The 23,733-nt window shown below is 45.3% G+C and overlaps 1 protein-coding gene and 1 long non-coding RNA gene across 2 annotated transcripts in view; one reads left to right on the top strand and one right to left on the bottom strand.

Annotated features, from left to right (window-relative positions):
- LOC143808561 (uncharacterized) overlaps positions 1–21,380 on the bottom strand; it is an 84,580-nt gene extending 63,200 nt beyond the window's left edge. The window contains exon 1 of the long non-coding RNA XR_013221977.1: positions 21,271–21,380. This is a non-coding gene — a long non-coding RNA (uncharacterized LOC143808561). The remainder of the gene's footprint in view (positions 1–21,270) is intronic.
- Positions 21,381–21,938: 558 nt separating this feature from the next.
- MARCHF3 (membrane associated ring-CH-type finger 3) overlaps positions 21,939–23,733 on the top strand; it is a 304,581-nt gene continuing 302,786 nt past the window's right edge. Inside the window, exon 1 of the mRNA XM_077291251.1 lies at positions 21,939–22,118. The gene's annotated coding sequence lies outside the window, so the exon portion shown is untranslated. The remainder of the gene's footprint in view (positions 22,119–23,733) is intronic.

Below are 23,733 nucleotides of genomic sequence, written 5' to 3'. Positions count from 1 at the left end.
ATTTTACTTGTTTAGTAAAATACACCCCATAGTCCTCCATATATTATAAGGTGCTCCATAGTCCTCCATATAGTATAATACACTCCCTATAGTCCTCCATATATTAAAATACACTGCTCAGTCCTCCACATAGTATAATACACTTCTCATAGTCCTCCATATAGCATAATACAATCCTCATAGTCCTCCATATAGCATAATACAATCCTCATAGTGCTCCATATAGTATAATGCACCGCCACAGTCATCCATGTAGTACAATTCACTTCCCATAGTATAATGCACCCCATAGTTCTTCATATAGTATAACGTATTCACCATAGTCCTCGATACAGTATAATGCAGCCCACATATAGTATAATGCAGCCACCCCAGAGTATAATGCAGCCACCCCAGAGTATAATGCAGCCACCCCAGAGTATAATGCAGCCACCCCAGAGTATAATGCAGCCACCCCAGAGTATAATGCAGCCACCCCACAGAGTATAATGCAGCCACCCCAGAGTATGTAACCCCCATAGAATATAATACAGCCCACCTCCCCATAATATATAATGTAGCCCCCCATAGAATATAATGCAGCCCCCCATAGTATATAACGCAGCCTCCCCCATAGAATATAATATACCCCCACAATAGTATATAACACAGCCACATAGTACATAACATGGCCTCCCCCAAAGAATATAATATACTCCCCATAGTATATAGCAAAGCCCGCATATTATATAGCACAAACCGCATAGTATACAGCACAGCCTGCATACTATAGCTCAGCTCGCGTAGTAGATAACACAGCCCACACAGCAGTATTCAGCACAGACCACACAGTAGTATACAGCACAGACCACACAGTAGTATACAGCACAGCCCACGTAGAAGTATACAGCACAGTCCACACAGTAGTATACAGCACAGCCCACAGAGTAATATATACAGCACAGCCCACAAAGTAATATATACAGCACAGCCCACAAAGTAATATATACAGCACAGCCCACAGAGAACTATATACAGCACACAGTAGTATACAGCACAGAGCACAGCCCACAGAGAACTATATACAGCCCACAGTAGTATACAGCACAGAGCACAGCCCACAGAGAACTATATACAGCACAGAGCACAGCCCACAGAGAACTATATACAGCCCACAGTAGCATACAGCACAGAGCACAGCCCACAGATAACTATATACAGCCCACAGTAGTATACAGCACAGAGCACAGCCCACAGAGAACTATATACAGCACAGAGCACAGCCCACAGAGAACTATATACAGCCCACAGTAGCATACAGCACAGAGCACAGCCCACAGATAACTATATACAGCCCACAGTAGTATACAGCACAGGGCACAGCCCACAGAGAGCTATATACAGCCCACAGTAGTATACAGCACAGAGCACAGCCCACAGAGAACTATATACAGCCCACAGCAGTATACAGCACAGAGCACAGCCCACAGAGAACTATATACAGCCCACAGCAGTATACAGCACAGAGCACAGCCCACAGAGAACTATATATAGCACAGAGCACACAGTAGTATACAGCACAGAGCACAGCCCACAGAGAGCTATATACAGCCCACAGCAGTATACAGCACAGACGAGCACAGCCCACAGAGAACTATATATAGCACAGAGCACACAGTAGTATACAGCACAGAGCACAGCCCACAGAGAGCTATATACAGCCCACAGCAGTATACAGCACAGAGCACAGCCCACAGAGAACTATATACAGCCCACATCTCTTCTCTTCCTCCCCTCACCTCCTCCGAGAATGGCCCCACAGTCCAGAAAAAAAAAAAAACTCTCCTCACCTCTCCTCGTGCCCAGCGTTGCTTCCTGGTTCCTGCTCCTGTCTCAGCACTGCAGCTGCAGTCTGCCCGGGACACAGCAGGTGCGCGATGATATGACATCATCGCGCACCCGCAGTGTCAGAGGCAGAGCGGGGAATGATGGGAGAGGAGCGTCTGTAGACGCTCTCTCCTCCATCATTGCATTCAACTGTACCGGCGTCTATACGCCGGTATAGTTGAATGCGACGGCGGGGGCGGCGGATTGAGCGGCCCACCACTGGCACCGGCCCTTCTGGCATTTGCCAGAAGTGCCCTATGGCCAGTCCGGCCCTGTCTTCCAGCCACTTGCTGCCACTTACATTGCGTTGTTTTATACACTGTGCCTGAGTTTTGGTTCAGTGTCCAAAAAAAAAAAGCGAGATTCAAATTCTCACAAAGAGAATATATATTTCAGTCCTGTTAGTTTGTCGTGTATCAGCCAGCCACTTGCTGCCACTCACATTGCGTTGTTTTATACACTGGGCCTGAGTTTGGGTTCAGTCTTCCCCAAAAAAGTGAGACTCAAATTCTCACAAAGTGGATATACCTCAGTCCTCTTAGTTTGTCATATATCAGCCAGCTACGGTACTTTCTGCCACTTCCATTGTGTTCTTTTATACACTGTGCCTGAGTTTTGGTTCAGTGTCCAAAAAAAAAAAGTGAGATTCAAATTCTCACAAAGTGGATATACCTCAGTCCTCTTAGTTTGTCGTATATCAGCCAGCCACTTTCTGCCACTTCCATTGTGTTGTTTTATACACTGTGCCTGAGTTTTGGTTCAGTGTCCAAAAAAAAAAAAGTGAGATTGAAATTCTCACAAAGTGGAAATATTTCCGTCCTGTTAGTTTGTCGTGTATCAGCCAGCCACTTTCTGCTACTTACATTGCGTTGTTTTATAAACTGGGCCTCAGTTGTGGTTCAGTCCCCCCCCCAAAAAAAGGGAGATTGAAATTCTCACAAAGTGGATATATTTCAGTCCTGTTAGTTTGTCGTGTATCAGCCAGCCACTTGCTGCCACTCACATTGCATTGTTTTATACACTGGGCCTGAGTTTGGGTTCAGTCTCCCCCCAAAAAAAGTGAGATTCAAATTCTCACAAAGTGGATATACCTCAGTCCTCTTAGTTTGTCGTGTATCAGCCAGCCACTTTCTGCCACTTCCATTGTGTTGTTTTATACACTGTGCCTGAGTTTTGGTTCAGTGTCCAAAAAAAAAAGTGAGATTGAAATTCTCAGAAAGTGGAAATATTTCCGTCCTGTTAGTTTGTCGTGTATCAGCCAGCCACTTGCTGCCACTCACATTGTGTTGTTTTATACACTGTGCCTGAGTTTGGGTTCAGTCTCCCCCCAAAAAAGTGAGATTCAAATTCTCACAAAGTGGCTATACCTCAGACCTCTTAGTTTGTCGTATATCAGCCAGCTACTTTCTGCCACTTCCATTGTGTTGTTTTATACACTGTGCCTGAGTTTTGGTTCAGTGTCCAAAAAAAAAAGTGAGATTGAAATTCTCAGAAAGTGGAAATATTTCCGTCCTGTTAGTTTGTCGTGTATCAGCCAGCCACTTGCTGCCACTCACATTGTGTTGTTTTATACACTGTGCCTGAGTTTGGGTTCAGTCTCCCCCCAAAAAAGTGAGATTCAAATTCTCACAAAGTGGATATACCTCAGTCCTCTTAGTTTGTCGTATATCAGCCAGCCACATTTTGCTACTTACATTGTGTTGTTTTATAAACTGGGCCTCAGTTGTGGGGTAGGCAAGCGTAGGACCTGATATACGAGAGATGCCGTAAAGGGGCTATCAGGTACACATAAAATTGGCCAATTTTATGCGCTAAACGCTCTCATTTTTCATATTTCTAGTGCAGTATTGCAGTTCAGTTTTCATGTTTCATGTTTGCATGTCTTAGCGCTGCAGTGTGCTGCCTTTTTTACTTGACTATATACGAGTTGGTTACTCTAGGTTCAGCACCTGTTCACACTTAGTCTATGTATGGATGTGACGGTCAGTTTTTTCAAATATATTATTTAGCCTTCTGACTGAGCACTCCGCCTCCTAGCCCAGGAGTTTTAATCGCAGCAGGTCCAGTACCCCTCCACAGAGAGAGAGAATATGAGACTAGGAAGAGGTTTTCACAGGTACCCATTCACATGGAGACGTTTATTCTCAGCGAGGTAGGCAAGCGTAGGACCTGATATACGAGAGATGCCATAAAGGGGCTATCAGGTACACATAAAATTGGCCATTTTTATGCGCTAAACGCTCTCATTTTTCATATTTCTAGTGCAGTATTGCAGTTCAGTTTTCATGTTTCATGTTTGCATGTCTTAGCGCTGCAGTGTGCTGCCTTTTTTACTTGACTCAGTTGTGGTTCAGTCCCCCCCCCCCCCCCCAAAAAGGGAGATTGAAATTCTCACAAAGTGAATATATTTCAGTCCTGTTAGTTTGTCGTGTATCAGCCAGCCACTTGCTTGAACTCACATTGCATTGTTTTATACACTGGGCCTGAGTTTGGGTTCAGTCTCCCCCCAAAAAAAGTGAGATTCAAATTCTCACAAAGTGGATATATTTCAGTCCTCTTAGTTTGTCGTATATCAGTCAGCCACTTTCTGCCACTTACATTGTGTTGTGTTATACACTGGGCCTGAGTTTTGGTTGCCATAGTGTGGCAATTTTTTAGCCAAGATCCGAATGATCAGTGCAAAGTTATCTGTAAGAAATGCTCAAAGACCTTCAGCAGAGGGAAGAATCTCCAAAATTTAAATACAACGTGCATGCTTAGACATTTAACCAGCATGCACTTGCAAGCCTGGACTAACTACCAAACGTCCTGTACCGTTGGTGCACCTGGTGAGAATGAAGGTAGTCAGCAATGCTACATTGCTTCCCTCACTGTAAGCCCACCGGTTAGGACACTACCAGCAGCAAATGTGGAGGTATCGTCAAAAGACCAAAGCAGTCAGGGAATCACAAGGTTTTGGTAGGAAACACTGTATGTAGGCCAACATCAAGAGTACCATCACCAACCCTCTCTCAATCCGCCATGTCCACCACCACCACCGCTAGTTCCACAATATGCTGCTCTCCAGTCCAGCTCACCCAACAAGAGACTCTCGTTAGGAAAAGAAAGTACTCATCCTCTCATCTGCATACACAGGGTTTGAACGCCCACATTGCTAGACTAATCTCGTTAGAGATGATGCCCTACCGATTGGTTGAAAGCGGAGCTTTCAAAGACCTGATGGCCTACGCAATACCACGCTATGACCTACCCAGTCGACACTTCTTTGCGAGAAAAGCCATCCCAGCCCTCCACCAGCATGTCAAAGATCGCCTTGTCCATGCACTGAGGCAATCAGTCAGTGAAAAGGTGCACCTCACAACAGATGCATGGACCAGTAGGCATGGCCAGGGACGTTACGTGTCCATCATGGCGCACTGGGTTAATGTGGTGGATGCAGGGTCCACAGCGGACAGCCATAGTGGGACAGTTCTGCCTAGCCCACGGTCTATGAAACAGTTGGCTGTAGGTGTTCGCCACCCCTCCTTCGCCTCTTTAAGTGAAAGCTCGTCCACACAGCGCAGTCTCACAACAACTCCATCCGCAGCTGCCAGTGTTGCACACGAGGTGTCCCATTATCGAACAGCTAGTGGTAAGCGTCAGCAGGCTGTGTTACAAATGAAGTGTTTGGCGACAACAGACACACCGCGAAAGTACTGGCCGAGTACTTGCAGCAAGAAACTCAGTCATGGCTGGGCAGTGTACATCTTGAGGCAGGCAAGGTAGTCAGTGATAATGGAAGGAATTTTATGGCTGCCATAGCCCTTTCAGAACTGAAACACATACCTTGCCTGGCTCACGCCTTGAACCTCGTGGTGCAGTGCTTCCTGAAAAATTATCCGGGGTTACCAGCCCTGCTCCTGAAGGTGCGAAGACTTTGCTCGCACATCCGCCGGTCGCCCGTACACTAAAGCCGTATCCTGAACCATCAGCGATCGCTGAATCTTCCCCAGCACCGCCTAATAATCGACATTGCAACAAGGTGGAACTCCACACTGCACATGCTTCAGAGGCTGTGCGAACAGAGTCGTGCTGTAATTTATTTGTGGGAGGATACACATACTCAGGCAGGCACTTGGATGGCAGACATGGAGTTGTCTGGTGTGCAGTGGTCGAAGCTACAAGACCTCTGTCAAGTCCTTCAGTGTTTTGAGGAATGCACACGGCTGGTAAGTGCAGACGACGCCATCATAAGGATGAGCATCCCACTAATGTGTCTGCTGATGCAATGTTTGACGCACATTAAGGAGCAGGCGTCTGCAGCCGAAGAGGAGGGAAGCCTTGATGACAGTCAGCCATTGTCAGCTCAGGGAACTCTCCTGGACGAGGTGGCGGGCGAAGAGGAGGAGGAGGATGATGGGGATGAATATTTATGGGAGGAGGATGCTTCTCAGGGGGCAATAGAAACTGGTGGCGTTGCAAGGTCAGGTACAGGGTTTTTGCGGGACACAAGTGATGTTGATTTGCAAGAAAGTGCTCCTCAACCCAGCACAAGCAGTGAATTGACACCTGGAACATTGGCCCACATGGCTGAGTATGCCTTGCGTATCCTAAAAAGGGACCCCCGCATTATCAAAATGATAACCGATGACGATTACTGGTTGGCCTGCCTCCTGGATCCACGATATAAAGGAAAATTACAAAATATCATGTCACATAAGAACCCTGAGCAAATATTGGCTACCAAACAAGCAACTCTTGTAGACCGTTTGGTTCAGGCATTCCCAGCACACAGCGACGGTGATGGTTCTCACACGAGCCATAGTGGGCAACATGGCAGAGGTGTTAGAGGTGCACAAATCCGAAGTGGCGTTGGACAGAGGGGTTTTATGACCAGGTTGTGGAGTGATTTTGCAACGACTGCTGACACGACAGGTACTGCAGCATCGATTCAAAGTGACAGGAGACAGCATTTGTCCAGTATGGTTACAAACTGCTTTTCTGCCCTTATTGATGTTCTCCCTCACAGGTCATTCCCCATTGATTACTGGGCATCTAAAATAGACACCTGGCCTGAATTGGCAGAATATGTATTACAGGAGCTCGCATTCCCTGCTGCTAGTGTGCTATCAGAAAGAGTATTCAGTGCTGCTGGTTCAATACTGACCGAAAAAAGGACACGTCTGGCTACCCGAAATGTTGATGATCTAACCTTCATTAAAGTGAACCAATAATGGATTTCAAATTATTTGGCCCCACCTTCCCCTGCTGACACGTAGCTTGCCAGAAAAATGTCTTGCTTTTGGCCTCCTCTTACTGACTTCTCCAATTCCTCAATTTGCAGCTGCTGAATGTCCACCATAGGCCATTTTTATACCTCTCTAAATGGACTTACTCCCCCCACAGGGCCGTGGTCACCACCTGGCGCAAGTACCCGTGCGAGTGCAGTTTGCCTGGACAGGTGGGTGTGCCCACTCTTGGGCGACAGCACTGGCACAGGGTCCCTCATAGTACAATGAAGTGTCTCTGATGGTGGTGGTGCACAATCAACGTCAGACACACCGTTGTAATATGAGGGGCCCTGTGCCAGTACCGTAGCCCATGAGAGAGTGTTCCCCCAGCTCGAACAGTGCTCTACCACTTGCAATACTTACCTCTCCCTGTTCCACCACTGTGTAGTCTGTGCTGTTAAATCCTTTAATGGCACTGCCAATACAAATTTGTTGAAATGATAGATGATAGTTAAAATATACAGGGGCCCTGGCCTCCATTTAGACCAGTTAATACTTTGCGCCTACTACCACTGTCTGCTACTCAGCAGAGGAGCTGTTGTGAATTCTGTTTTCGAGCTCCCTCCTGTGGTTATGAATGGTACTTTGGTGAGTTCTGTTCATGGACTCCCTCTGGTGGCTGTGAGTGGAGCTGCTGGTTCTGAGATTCCTTCTCCAGCTGATCTCGTTCAGGCCTTGGCTTGCTGCTCTATTTAACTCCACTCAGATCTTTACTTGATGCCAGCTGTCAATGTCCTAGTACTGGTTCAGTTCTCTTGGATCTTTCAGATGACCTGTCTATTTCAGCAAAAGCTAAGTCCCTGCTAGCTTATTTGTTACCACTGTGTTTTTGTCCAGCTTGCTATTATGATTTAATCTTGTTAGCTGGAAGCTCTGGGATGCAGAGTGGCACCACCGCGCCGTGAGTCGGTGCGGTGGTTTATTTTGCACACTCTGCGTGGTTTTTTGTTAGTTTTTTATGCTGACCGCAAAGATACCTTTTCTATCCTTTGTCTGTTTAGTCAGTCTGGCCTCCTATGCTGAAATCTATTTCATTCCTGTGTTTGTTACTTCCATCTTAACTCACAGTCAATATATGTGGGGGCTGCCTATTTCTTTGGGGAATTTCTCTGAGGCAAGGTAGGCTGTATTTTCTATCTTTAGGGATAGTTAGCTCTTAGGCTGTGAAGAGGCGTCTAGGCAGAGTCAGGAACGCTCCACGGCTATTTCTAGTTGTTGTGATAGGATTAGGGGTTGCGGTCAGCAGAGTTCCCACTTCCCAGAGCTCGTCCTGTATTGCTAGTTTGCTCATCTGGTCATTTCTAGTGCTCCTAACCACCAGCCAAACATAACAAGGAGCCCACCCCTGTACCTAGCCACCTGGTTATTTATGAAAACAATTTTGGCAGACATTTAGCCTACTTGCTTATTTGGGCCTACTCACTGTGTCAGCCACTCCTTACAATTGTCCTCCGCTGAACAAAGCAACGCCGGCAGTTTAGTCCTGTTACCAATTTTGAACTGCATTTAGCCTACTTACTTATTTGGGCCTACTCACTGTGTCAGCCGCTCCTTACAATTGTCCTCCGCTGAACAAAGCAATGCCACCTGTTTAGTCCTGTTACCAATTTTGAACTGCATTTAGCCTACTTACTTATTTGGGCCTACTCACTGTGTCAGCCTCTCATTACAGTTGTCCTACGCTGAACAAAGCAATGCCGCCTGTTTAGTCCTGTTACCAATTTTGAACTGCATTTAGCCCACTTTATTATTTGGGCCTATATTTGTGTTTCCTCCTCATCCTGCCCATTGCCCAGCCACTGCTAGATGAGTCTGCTGGTACATTGATCCAGACCACTACATTCCCTTTGCACTCTACACAGCCAGAATCTGACCCTGCTGAAAGTCAGGTTCCCCTTCCCGCATACTATACGACCTTACATGGGGACAAAGAGGAAGGTGCAGATGAAAGTGCAGGTTCCTTCATCAGGTGGGGGGCATACTCGTTGGCAACGTCACTGGCACAGGGCCCCTCACAGTACACAAAAGTGTCTCTGCCGGTGGGAGGCGCCACCCACCGTCAAACACACCGCCGTACTATGAGGGGCCCTGTGCCAGTGCCAATACCAACGAGTGGGCCCCCACTGCTTGCTCAGGATCACAGCACTTCCAAAGTTGAAATACTTACCTCTCCCTGCTCCACCGCCGTGACGTATTCCGCATTTCCTGGGCCCACGAAAAACTTGAGCCAGCCCTACCCCCCCACAACTTTAGCCAAATGACCCCCAGTTTTCAATGCCTAACTATTATTATAAAGTAAATTAAGATTGACAAGCTTCAGTAATAAGAATTGATGTTTTTGGCATTAAAATGGGCACTGTAGGTGTTTTCCTGTCCTCCACTCTCTGTCGACTTTGATTCCCCATTGACTTGCATTGGGTTTCGCGTTTCAGACGGCCCCCGACTTTTTGCAATAATCGTCCGATTTCACCCGACCCTACTTTTCACAAAGTCGGGTTTCTCGAAACCCAACTTGATCCCAAAAAAGTAAAAGTCGCTCAACTCTAGTTTGGTCATACCAAAAGGTGTTATGCATGGCGGCAAAAAAACACAGCATTCCAAGAAAAACACCTGCTACCCACAGTAAAATTTGGTGGAGGTTCCATCATGCTTTGGGGCTGTGTGGCCAATGCCGGCACCGGGAATCTTGTTAAAGTTGAGGGACGCATGGATTCCTCTCAGTATCAACAGATTCTTGACAATAATGTTCATGAATCAGTGACAAAGTTGAAGTTACACAGGGGATGGATCTTTCAGCAAGACAATGATCCAAAACACCGCTCCAAATCTACTCAGGCATTCATGCAGAGGAACAATTACACTGTTCTGGAATGGCCATCCCAGTCCCCAGACCTGAATATCATTGAACATCTGTGGGATCATTTGAAGAGGGCTGTCCATGCTCGGCGACCATCAAACTTAACTGAACTGGAATTGTTTTGTAAAGAGGAATGGTCAAAAATACCTTCATCCAGGATCCAGGAACTCATTAAAAGCTACAGGAAGCAACTAGAGGCTGTTATTTTTGCAAAAATACTAAATATTAATGTCACTTTTCTGGTGAGGAGCCCATACTTATGCACCTGTCAAATTTTGTTTGAATGCAGATTGCACATTTTCTGTTAGTACAATAAACCTCATTTCAAGGCAGAAACATTACTGTGTCCAACAGTTATTAGATATATGAAACTGAAATAGCTGTTGCAAAAAATAACAATTTTTATAAAACATTAAGCTTAAGATTAATAGGGGTGCCCAAACTTTTTCATATAACTGTATTAGTAACCTCTACTCTGTATGATGGCCCCCTTAGTAAACCCCACTCTGTATGGTGGCCCTCTTTGTAGCCCCACTCTGTACGATGGCCCCCTTAGTAACCCTCACTCTGAATGGTGGCCTCCTTCGTAGCTTCCACTCTGTATGAGAGTTCCCTTAGTGGCCCTTACTTTATATGAGGGTCCCCTTAATAGCATCCACTCTGTATGAGGACCCCCTTAGTAGCCACCCCTTTATAAGAGAGCCGCCTTAGCAGCCCCTACTCTGTACCATAGCCCCCTTAGTAGCTCCCATGCAATATGATGATCCTTTAGTACCCCCCACTCTGTATCATGGCCCCCTTAGTAGCCACCACTCTGCATAATGGCCCCCTTAGTAGCCCCACAATGTATGAGGGCCCCCTAAGCACTAAAGTAACCTCGGCCTACAGAACAGAGAGTGGCAGTGCAGGGAGATCATAGAGTTAAACTGTATTGGCGTCCTGCACACATTGACAAAGTTAACCCCTTCCCGACATCTGACGGTATAGTACGTCACATGTCGGGACCCCCGCTTTGATGTGCGCTCCGGCGGTGAGCGCACATCAAAGCCGGGACATGTCAGCTGTTTTGAACAGCTGACATGTGCCCGCAATAGGCGCGAGCAGAATGGCGATCTGCGCGCGCCTCTTAACTAGTTAAATGCCGCTGTCAAACGCAGACAGCGGCATTTAACTACCGCATCCGGCCGTGCGGCCGGATATGAGCGCATCGCCGACCCCCGTCACATGATCGGGGGTCGGCGATGCTCCTCCATTGTAACCATAGAGGTCCTTGAGACCTCTATGGTTACTGATTGCCGGTGGCTGTGAGCGCCCCCCTGTGGTCGGCGCTCACAGCACACCTGCAAATCTGCTGTGTAGCAGCGATCTTATGATCACTGCTGCATAGCAGAGCCGATCGGGCTGTGCCTGCTTCTAGCCTCCCATGGAGGCTATAGAAGCATGGCAAAAGTAAAAAAAAAAAAAGTTTTTAAAAATGTGAAAAAAATAAAAAAAATATAAAAGTTTAAATCACCCCCCTTTCGCCCCAATCAAAATAAATCAATTAAAAAAAAACCCAACCTACACATATTTGGTATCGCCGCGTTCAGAATCGCCCGATGAATAAAAAAAAAGCATTAACCTGATCGCTAAATGGCGTAATGAGAAAAAAATTCGAAACGCCAGATTTACGTTTTTTTGGTCGCCACGACATTGCATTAAAATGCAATAACGGGCGATCAAAAGAACGTATCTGCACCAAAATGCTATCATTAAAAACGCCAGCTCGGCACGCAAAAAATAAGCCCTCACCTGACCCCAGATCACGAAAAATGGAGACGCTACGAGTATCGGAAAATGGTGCAATTTTGTTTTGTTTTGTTTTTTGCAAAGTTTGGAATTTTTTTTCACCACTTAGGTGAAAAATAACCTAGTCATGTTAGGTGTCTATGAACTCATAGTGACCTGGAGAATCATAATGGCAGGTCAGTTTTAGCATTTAGTGAACCTAGCAAAATAGGCAAGCAAAAAACAAGTGTGGGATTGCACTTTTTTTGCAATTTCACTGCACTTGGAATTTTTTTCCTGTTTTCTAGTACACGACATGCTAAAACCAATGATGTCGTTCAAAAGTACAACTTGTCCCGCAAAAAATAAGCCCTCACATGGCCAAATTGACGGAAAAATAAAAAAGTTATGGCTCTGGGAAGGAGGGGAGCGAAAAACGAAACGGAAAAACGGGAAAAAGCTCCGGGGGTGAAGGGGTTAAAGGTGCTGGTTGCTGCTCGTTGGGTGTTTGGTGGGTGAGCTTCTTATTATCAACACACGTTGTCTTTACTCTTATCAGTGTTGGATTTTCTCTGCGGATTTGACTTTGCTTTCGTTTCCAATCTCCATTATATTGTTATAATTAATGTATGATCATATCTTAATACATTTATGATTAAACCTCCTTACCTTCACAAGCCAGAGCTGGTATGTCACTCTCCATAAGGAGAAACGTTACCCCTTAGACCCCAGAGCCTCTCATCTAGCCAAATTAGTTCTCATGCTTCGCACTGACGAGGGCCAACAGCCTAAGTCATATTGCACGACTCGTTAAAGGGTTGATTGTGACGTGTAGGATCGCTACTTCCAACAGGTGGCGCTTTAGAGTTTAAGTCCTCTTTTTCTCTGAAGAGGCAATTTGCACATACATTTATGACTCATTCTTAACTATTTATTCATTATATACATTATTTATGATTGGAGCCTTTTACTACTGGGGTTCCCACAGTCGTTCTCCTACCATTTTGTATCTATGTCTACATGTTGGGATTTTATGTATATAATTTTTAACATTTTTTACTTAATAACGTTTAAAAGTCTTTTACGCCAATTATTGCTTTGATCTAAGTCTTGGCACATGATTTGTATTGGTTCTCACCATTTAGATAGCAAAACCTGCTAACCGATTTCCTTTAAGGTCCCACCACAGAATTTCAAATGGGTTAAGGTCTGTACTTTGACTGGAATCAATGCAACCCCTTGATTATTTTCATTTTATACCAATACAGTATAGAAAAGTACTTAATTTAGTACTAAACGTCAAATGTGTGTGCACTGGGCTCTCCTGATCTCCACATCAAAACATAATCACAAAATGCACAGCAAACACTTTTTCTTATGTTTAACTTAAAATCTTTTACTGAGAGTATATAGCTTCATCACAAACATCCTATTCCATCATTGCAGGCGAGGTACACTATACAGGTCCTTCTCAAAAAATTAGCATATAGTGTTAAATTTCATTATTTACCATAATGTAATGATTACAATTAAACTTTCATATATTATAGATTCATTATCCACCAACTGAAATTTGTCAGGTCTTTTATTGTTTTAATACTGATGATTTTGGCATACAACTCCTGATAACCCAAAAAACCTGTCTCAATAAATTAGCATATCAAGAAAAGGTCCTCTAAACGACCTATTACCCTAATCTTCTGAATCAACTAATTAACTCTAAACACATGCAAAAGATACCTGAGGCTTTTAAAAACTCCCTGCCTGGTTCATTACTCAAAACCCCCATCATGGGTAAGACTAGCGACCTGACAGATGTCAAGAAGGCCATCATTGACACCCTCAAGCAAGAGGGTAAGACCCAAAAAGAAATTTCTCAACAAATAGGCTGTTCCCAGAGTGCTGTATCAAGGCACCTCAATGGTAAGTCTGTTGGAAGGAAACAATGTGGCAGAAAACGCTGTACAACGAGAAGAGGTGACCGGACCCTGAGGAAGATTGTGGAGAAGGACCGATTCCAGACCTTGGGGAACCTGAGGAAGCAGTGGACTGAGTCTGGTGTGGAAACATCCAGAGCCACCGTGCACAGGCGTGTGCAGGAAATGGGCTACAGGTGCCGCATTCCCCAGGTAAAGCTACTTTTGAACCATAAACAGCGGCACTGGACTGTTGCTAAGTGGTCCCAAGTACTTTTTTCTGATGAAAGCAAATTTTGCATGTCATTCGGAAATCAAGGTGCCAGAGTCTGGAGGAAGACTGGGGAGAAGGACATGCCAAAATGCCTGAAGTCCAGTGTCAAGTACCCACAGTCAGTGATGGTGTGGGGTGCCATGTCAGCTGCTGGTGTTGGTCCACTGTGTTTCATCAAGGGCAGGGTCAATGCAGCTAGCTATCAGGAGATTTTGGAGCACTTCATGCTTCCATCGGCTGAAATGCTTTATGGAGATGAAGATTTCATTTTTCAGCACGACCTGGCACCTGCTCACAGTGCCAAAACCACTGGTAAATGGTTTACTGACCATGGTATTACTGTGCTCAATTGGCCTGCCAACTCTCCTGACCTGAACTCCATAGAGAATCTGTGGGATATTGTGAAGAGAAAGTTGAGAGACGCCAGACCCAACACTCTGGATGAGCTTAAGGCCGCTATTGAAGCATCCTGGGCCTCCATAACATCTCAGCAGTGTCACAGGCTGATTGCCTCCATGCCACGCCACATTGAAGCAGTCATTTCTGCCAAAGGATTCCCGACCAAGTATTTAGTGCATAACTGAACATTATTATTTGATTGTTTTTTGGTTTGTTATTAAAAAACACTTTTATTTGATTGGCCGGGTGAAATATGCTAATTTATTGAGACAGGTTTTTTGGGTTATCAGGAGTTGTAGGCCAAAATCATCAGTATTAAAACAATAAAAGACCTGACAAATTTCAGTTGGTGGATAATGAATCTATAATATATGAAAGTTTAATTGTAATCATTACATTATGGTAAATAATGAAATTTAACACTATATGCTAATTTTTTGAGAAGGACCTGTATTCACACCGATTTTAAAGGTAAACACAATGTCCATAATTCCAAGACTTCTCAGTGTCCATTATTCTTCAGGGTTTCCAGAATCTACTATGTCTCAGGAGTCTGTTTGAGAAAAGTGGCAGACCCACAAAATGAAGCCGATTCTGTGTGAGATTATTACTGCCTTGTACAAATGCTGAAGAATAAAGGACATTGGAACTACGGAATTTGCAAACTACAGTGAATATATCTTTTCTGTAATAATGGATGTTTGTGATAAAGTTACATTTCTCAGTAAAAGTCCAAGATTAGAGAATGGGTTGGTGTGCATTTTCAAGAATATGTATATTTTCTTGTTTAGACATTCTGATGTAGATTTGCTGCTGTGCTTGGAATCATTGTAATGCTGCTTGATCCAGTTTCAGTCAAGCTTCAGGTTTTGGATTTATGGCCTCACAGTCGACTTTACAATTCTGTAATATATAGAGGAGTTCATGGTCAACTGGAGTTCATGGTCAACTCAATGACTACAAGGTGCCTAGGCAGGGGCGGACATACCACATGTGCAGCTGGTACGGCTGCACTAGGGCCCGAAGGTGGAGGGGGGCCCCTGCAAGGCAGCTAACACTGAAAGCAATCTGACATTTCTCTGGCCCCGAGGCTCTGGGAGGCCGTTGACCAGATTGCCCTCATATGCGGCGGGCAGGGAGCGATCCCTGCAGCTCCGCTGTCTACAGGAGAAAATGGTAGTGGAGCAAAGCTGCAAGGTCCTGCTTCCTAGCCGCGCTTCCTGTCTGACACAGAAGCATGGCTGGATGACATCAGTATTCAGTGCGCTTCTGTGTCAGACAGAAAGCTGCCGGCGATGACAATGCTGCGGCTGCGGGGAACATGTGGAGAGGTGAGTGGTGTGTGTGTATATGTGTGTAGGTGGTGGAGATGTGTGTCTGTGTAATGTGCAGAGAGGTGAGTAGTGTGTGTGTGTAGGTGGTGGAGAGGGCAATGATGGGGGTGGTGGGGGAGAAAGCTATGATGGAGGTGGTGGGGAGGAGGCAATAATGGTGGTGAAAAGGGCAATGATGGGGATGGTGGGGGAGATGGCAATGATGGAGGTGGTGGAAAGGGCAATGATGGGGGTGGTGGGAGAAAAAGGCAAACAATGGAGGTGGTGCAGGAGAAGGCAATGATGGAGGTGGTGGAGAGGACAATGATGAGGTGGAGGGGGAGGACAATGATGTAGGGGTGGAGAGGGTAATGATGGAGGTGATGGGGAGGGCAATGATGGAGGTGATGAGGAGGGCAATGATGGGGGTGGGTTTGAGGACAATGATGGGATGCGGGGGGAGGAAAATGAAGGGTGTGGGGGATTGGGATGGGAGGAAGGGGTGCCGATAATGGACTTAATAACAGGGGGATGTGGAGGAAGATGTTAAATATGGATTTAAAATGAATTGGGTGGTGGAGGAGAGTCCTATGTCCCTGATAGAATCCTCCCCCCCATCTCACAATTCATTGTGATGCTATCAGGGACTTAATATTTATTGGGGATTGGGCGAGGAGGTGATAAGGTGCATAGGACACTTTATAATGAACTGAAAGGTGGAAGAAAATGCTGTCAGGGACATGTAATGAATTGGGTGGTGACGGAGGATGCTCAGTACCTGATAATAAACAAAAAAAGTTGCACACTGTAGCACTAAAGCATGTCAATGTGAAATGTATGAAATATGAATAGAAATACGGCTTCTGGATACTAGGAAAAAAATGAGATGCTTAGCACATAATTTGGCCAATTCATGCATGCCCATCAACCAACAACAAGGTGGTCTCAAAACTGATGGGTCCTAAGGTATTTAATGTGAATACCTCTCTAAGACTGAAGCCTGAATTCCTGGGTAGTGTACTCACTTATTATGTATAACACCGTACTTAGTTACATAGTTTCCTCTTTTATTATGTATAACACCGTCCCTTATATAGCTTTCCCTGCGGTTATGTACAGTACTGTCTCTTACATAGTGCATTCTTGTTATTTTTGTTATTCAAAGCGCCCTCTTTTATTACATAGTCCCCTCTCTTGTTAGATATAAAATGACTGCTGGAGGAGCAGGCAGTGACCAGACGACCAGTTCATCAGCTCCTCCATTATAAAAGCTTTCCCATGCTCCATCAGTTCTCATTGCATTATATAGCTAACAAGAGAGGACGGTATGTAATAAAGACAGGGCTCTATATAATCCGATATGTAAGGGACAGAGCTGTGCATAACAAGAGAGGTAACAACCCGTCAACCACCATGCCTGTCAGTTTGTATGAGTTATTTGTACTGATAGGCTGTTTGGTATTCACCAAATATGCCACAGGGCACTGAGGCAAAACATCTCCACATTGGTTTTACCTGGAGGAAACCCATGCAAACATGGAGTGAACATACAAATGCCTTCCAGAAGTTGTCCCTTGTCAGATTTGAACCCTGGACCTCAGAGCTGCAAAGCAACAGTGCTAACTCACCATACTGCTTACTGATGTCTTTAGAATATGAGCTGTAGTTCTTTTGAAAATTTATCTTTGCATCATATGGTCTGAACATAAAGGGGTTCTCTCAAGATTGGAAGTTATTATCCATACAGGATAACTTTCCAATTGCTTTGAGTCCAAACCCTGGGAATCGCACAGATCTGAAGAATCGGCGCTCTGGAGAAATCCTGGTGAAAGGAGCTATGGTCAATTATGTGCACTGCTGCTCCATTTATTCTTAACGGGGCCAATTGAGAAAGCCAAATGCAGCGCTAAGCTAGTCTACTAAAATATCTACTAAGAAGGTGAAGTTTTGGAAGACAGTTTCAGGTCGCAGGTCATACACTATGGTAAGACTAAGCACAGCAATAATTCACAAGGTAGTTATATTGCATCAGTAAGGCCACTCTCAGGCTAAGATTTCAAATCACACTGTACTTTTCAAGGAGTTTGAAGAAGCACCAAGAAATTAGCAAATGGGCAATGTTGAGGACAATAGATGCAGTTCTGGACCGTGAAAACGTATTGCGGCAGAAAGGCTATACATCGTACTTTCTTCCCTTTGAAATCGGAAGATATCCAGCAGTGGCATCATCTCAGAATTGGCAGCAAACAGTGGACCAAGCTATACCCATCTACTGTTCAGAAAAGTCCTGTCAGAAGTTGTCTTCCTGGAAGCGTTGTGGTCAGAAAAACAAAACCTTGTACAAGGTCATGTGACTCAACCAAGGAGGAAAAAATAGGAACTGGGGTGCAGAAAAATGACAGCTGGTGCTCTATACTGATGACTCTAATTTTGAAATATTTGGCTATAACAGAAGGCAGCTTGTTCACCAAAGGGCTGGTGGAGTGTGGTACAATACTGAGTGTTAAAAGGCAAAAGTGAAGCAGGTGGAAATTCATTGCAAATTTGAGGGTGCATTTCAGAAAATAAAGTTTGGGATTTGGCCAGGATTAGTGATGACTGAGCAAACGTGTTATCCGAGCATGCTCGGGAGCTAACCGAGTGACTTTGGTGTGCTCGAAAAATATGTTCTAGTCCCCTCATGTGCATGTCTTGCACCCTTTCGCCCTGAGAGATCAGTGACCTGTCAGAAGCCATACAGATGAATACCTAAACAGAGCACCACATAAAGACACCCCCTCTCACAGGCCCGCCACAGCGCACGAGTATATCATTAACTCAAAACTGAAAATAAAGATTAAAGAACCACCACAAGATGGATTTCATCAACCAAGGTATTTTAATCAGTTTATCAGCGTCACCCTGACACTGTAGGTTACTGTGCACAATCCTGCTGACAGGCTCACTTTAAATAATACAACTTTTTTGGCATATCATGATAACTACCTGATGCATGCCTTACCAGCAACTGTTGTCTGTCTGTCTTTTTTGGACTATGCAATGACTTATTCTCTTATTATATTTGTAATAATAAAATATGCTTTTTTAACCTTTTTTTACTCTAAATTTTCCTCCTGTCTTAGCCGGGGTCCCACTAGCAAATCACATCCAATGCAAGAATATCGGATGCAATATGCTAATGACACCTCGGCCCTGCTCTGCTGCAAGTGTGAGACGATTGTTAGTGCTCTGTGCTCTAATGTAATTTCTCCATCTCCTCCATTGCCAGCGTCAATCGCACTGCACTTGGGTGATATCCGAGAGCAGTGCGATGTTTTACACGTACCCAAAGACTTATATGCCATTACTATGCTTCCTTGGAGCGGTTTTACCTCTCTTTGTGGAATTTTTTGACCACACATTGTAACGTAATCCACAGATATAATGTATTTGGGTGTCACGACACAGCTGTCGGGTGACCAGGGGCTCCTGGCCCTAACACTAGGGGGCACCTTAGCTGGCCCTGTTCCCCAGGATACTTCAGATGGTGAACACGCCGATGCCTCTGCTCTTGTCTTATCTTCTAAATTAGCCCTCGGTCTGTTCTCTTCCCCTACCCAGGGAAGAGGGGGTGCTACTGTGCACCACAGTACACCAACATGACAAACAGGGCGACAAAGACAATGGGTAACTGAAAACTCAACACACACAAAGTATTCACTCTAATATAACAGAGGAATTCACTGCACTGAAGTGTGCAGGAAAGGGAAGAAACCAAAACAGGGAAGGATAAGGAATTACCAAGCGTACAAACCAAACAGTTGCTTACAACTCCTCCAGCACTCCTTCTCACACTAACTTCTCTCCCTCCTTTAGCAATGCAGCTTAAAGCTAACTCTGACATGGATTAGTAATAGAGCCCAGATTATATAGGGAAAAGGAGTGGCTAACCGAGCACAGCCGGAGTAGGAGTAGTAGTAAAAGAAGTGCTTTTTCTCAGCACCGGAGTAGGAGCAACCATACTCTGCTGTCTTCTGGCTCCATTCCCTTGCGGTAACCCCGTGACAGTGGGTATATGCTTATGACTTAAATATAAATGTATACTACGAAAACAAAACCACTGACCAGCATCTCTGAGCAGAATAAAGCGTGTGTGATCAAGTGCATGCTGCTGTCACTGCATAATATACAAACAAAAGAATACAGCTGCACTCCATACATGCTAAGGCCTCTTTCACACTTCCGTCTTTCTTTTTCCGTAACAATGCGTCGTTTTGTGAAAAAAATGGATCCAGCAAATGTTTCTGCTGGATCCATTTTTTTCTCATAGACTTGTATTAGCGACGGATTGTGATGGATGGCCATCCGTTTCATCCGTCGTGCACTGAATCCGTTGTAAAATCGCTGTCCGTTGGGAGGAGCCAACGCACATAGAAACGTTTTTTGTGCATGTTGGAAAATTGCTGTGTGAAAAGCAGGAATCCAGCGACGGGTTCCGTCTTTTGAAACTGAGCATGCGAGGAAGAATTTCCAGTCAAGGAAATTCTCTCTCACTCTCTCTCTCTTTTTACTATTGATGCTGCCTATGCAGCATCAATAGTAACAAGATATAATGTTAAAAAAAATTAAAAAAATAACAAATCTTGAATTTCTCACCTCCCGACGTCCCCCACAGCGTTCCCAATGCTCGCGATGCTCCCGTTCCCAGTAATGCATTGCGAGAATGACCTGTGATGACGTAGCAGTCTGGCAAGACCGCTACTTCATTGGGTCATTTCGCAAGGCATTACTGGGAACGGGAGCATCGCGAGCATCGGGAACACTGTAGGGGACGCCGCAAGGTGAGAATAAGATTTTTGTATTTTTTAAAATTATTTTTAACATTATATCTTTTTACTATTGATGCTGCATAGAGTTTGCATGGAGTCTTCATCCGCTCTCTGCAGAATACATGTGTGGCCAGGATGTCGGTGACCGTATCTAACTCCTTTCTTTCCAGTAGAAGTGTGCATGAAGTAGCCGTCAGATATGACAGTACTGATCTCTGTACATCGATCTCTGGGAGCTGATAAGTGCACCGTTGTGCTGTGGCTACGGAGGACATGGGTAAGGCTACTTTCACACTAGCGTCGGGAACAACCCGTCGCTGTGCGTCGGGCCGACGTTCCCGACGCTAGCGTGGTCTCCGCCGCACAACGGGGGCAGCGGATGCATTTTTCCCACGCATCCGCTGCCCCATTGTGAGGTGCGGGGAAGTGCGGGGAGGTGGGGGCGGAGTTCCGGCCGTGCATGCGCGGTCGGAAAAAGCGGACCGTCGGGAGCAAAAAACGTTACATGTAACGTTTTTTTCTCCCGACGGTCCGCTACCACACGCCCAAGCGTCGCAAAACGGACGCAACGTTTGGCAATACGTCGCAAATGCGTCGCTAATGTTAGTCTATGACGAAAAAACGTATCCAGCAAGAACTTTTGCTGGATGCGTATTTTCGGCAAAACGACGCATTTGCGACGTATTGCAGTTAACGCTAGTGTGAAAGTAGCCTTAGGCGCTGTAGTGAGTACTGTTAGTCTGGCCTTATACTTTAAATGTCTACTAAATCCCCCAATGTTAATGGCACTGGCTGCGCACCTTATGTGTGTGACGGTGGTGACTGAGGCCTCTCCATCTTCAGAGGTCCGGGCACGTTATGTCGCCTACACTGCCGAGGCGTCTCCGAGCCGGTTACTCGCCTCTCCTCGCTGAGACCACGCACGTGTACGTACGTCAGCGCAGCCCAGGACAGTGTGCACAGTGTGCAGCTTACTAGGACAGTAATTATCATCATTTTACAGGTCACAGTAAATGCAGCTGAGCTGCTCATATCATTCCCCACAGCCAGACACAGGATTATGCGCGCATACAAAATAGGGACTGTGATTTTTGGACAAGTTGTCCAGAAAAAATAAAAATCAGGTTGGCAATAGCTTGAACCTGCAGCCAAGGTGCCACAGAGCAGAGCCTCTTGGCAGTGCCATGTCCTGTCATCTGCCTGGCATCACTCCGTGTGGCTCCGCTGCGTCCAGCAGGGGTCCACACTCCCCCTACCCGTACTGTCCTCAGCTGCAGGTCACACCTCCCTCCTCACATTACTTTCCCACAGCCAGCAGTGGTGAATGAATCCCAGCTGCTGCTCCGCCTCTTTGCACAGAGGGCCTGTCTGTCTTTGTTGCTGTCTGCTGGAAGGACGCGCTCTGATTGGCTCCTGCACATGTCAGTCAGAGAGGCGCCTCAGCCTCCTTCACAGCAGGTCAATGAATTGTCAGAGCTCGGGCTCGGGCTGCTGAGTGCGAGGAATCTGCTGCTACTGCTGCTGCTGCTGCTGCTGCTCAGTTTCTCCACGTTCTCTCTGTGTCAGGAGTGGAATCAGACACGAGTGGAATTAGAAGACAGAACTGACACCGTCCTCCCCCTCCATTGATAAATGCTGGCTTTCTAGGGTGAGTTTGTAGCTTCCCTCTGTTTTCTATGCATTACTCCTCTGGTCTGTCTGTACTGTGGCTCATACGTGTGTTTCTGCATTCTTCTGCATTGTGTCTGTGTATTCTCTGGGGTCGGTGAATTTGGCCATTTTAACAATTGTCCTTGGAGGGTCAAGAATATATTTTTGAGAATTCAATCACAATTATCTTCTGATTTTAGGTCTTCACGTAGAACCTATTGCTAGATCTATGAGACATTGAACTTGATGGACTTGTGACTTTTCGTCAGTCTTTGTATTCCCTCAGGACCACGGCAGTAGTAGGTGACGGCGGTGTGCAGCGTGTGACACAACTGTGTCCTCGCCGGTGACACCAGGTAGTCCCAGCTTGCTATGTGCTGAAGTTGTGTGTTAATCTTGAACTTCTCCCATGAACAATAGCCGCAGGGGGTCTTCTCCTGGCCACTGTCTGGGTCTACAGCTTCCTTTCGTCTACGTCTGTGCTCTTGTCCTTAAACTTTACGACCAAGTACAGCTCTTATAATGCAGATCCCTCATTGCTACTGTCTCCTGCTTTACAACCCATCTGTTAAAACAACCTATTCAATGGTGTCTGAAAGGACCAGAGAAAAGCTCCAAACTTATGTTCTGACTTTGAACCCCCTTTTTTGTATACTATGTGTCAAGTCACACATTTCAAGCGATGATCACACTGAGAAAGTGCCGTGATCTTCCATTCACTATGTGTTAAGATTCTGTCTACGCTTCTGCATTTTCTGTGTATGTGTAAATGCTCAGTATTCAGCTAGGCGAACTCCAGCCTATGCCATCTGCAGCACTCTTCTGGGTGTCTGAAAACCGCCATCCCCTGTCTTCATTCTAGATCTTGATATTCGTGTCTCATTTACATTACTGCCACCTATGGCATCAGGTGGACAATGCTGATAATGGTGATAATATTTTTTCCTGTTAATTTCCCCACTGTGCTTCATTGGATCTGTATTAAAAACTCCTCTGGAAAAATCAAATACAAATGTTTGGAAATAAAACATTGATACAACGTTTCGTAAGATATAGTAGGAGCCATTTCTCCGGATTGTGGACAGTGAATTATACCAATGTGACTTTTCCCATTCATAGACTACATAGCGCACATTAACTTCTTTTGAATTGTATCTGCAGAAATCGATATAATGTAAAAGTGAACGTATATTGGAGGTATAATGTCTCAGTCAGGCCGTCGCCTTTGATAAATGACTTGTAAAGAGTGAAATGAGGAAACATAAGGCCATCATCTATCTTATTATCTGTATAGTATACTTGCTGTCATATGGGTAATTGGCTGGAAAATATTGTCTAATACTGTGATATAAAGTGTGTAATCTAGAGCGAGCGTCCTCCACCGCCCTCACATCTAGGAGCCCCCGTATCAATGGTCTTAGCTCCATGCACATGACAGATTAGCACAGGAGCGCTGCCAAGTGTGGCTTGTTATATGTCGCCTTATAAACTCCCAGCATTTGCACAGAGCAGTGATTTGTGACAACATAAACTACCACTGCCATCATACACTGGCATGCCGGGCAAATGACCATTAACACTTTGTAGGCTGTAAAATCAATGCAGTGAATAAG

The sequence above is a fragment of the Ranitomeya variabilis genome, chromosome 1 (assembly GCF_051348905.1).
Source record: "Ranitomeya variabilis isolate aRanVar5 chromosome 1, aRanVar5.hap1, whole genome shotgun sequence".
NCBI lineage: Eukaryota > Metazoa > Chordata > Amphibia > Anura > Dendrobatidae > Ranitomeya > Ranitomeya variabilis.
This window is presented reverse-complemented; position numbering and strand designations above follow the sequence as displayed.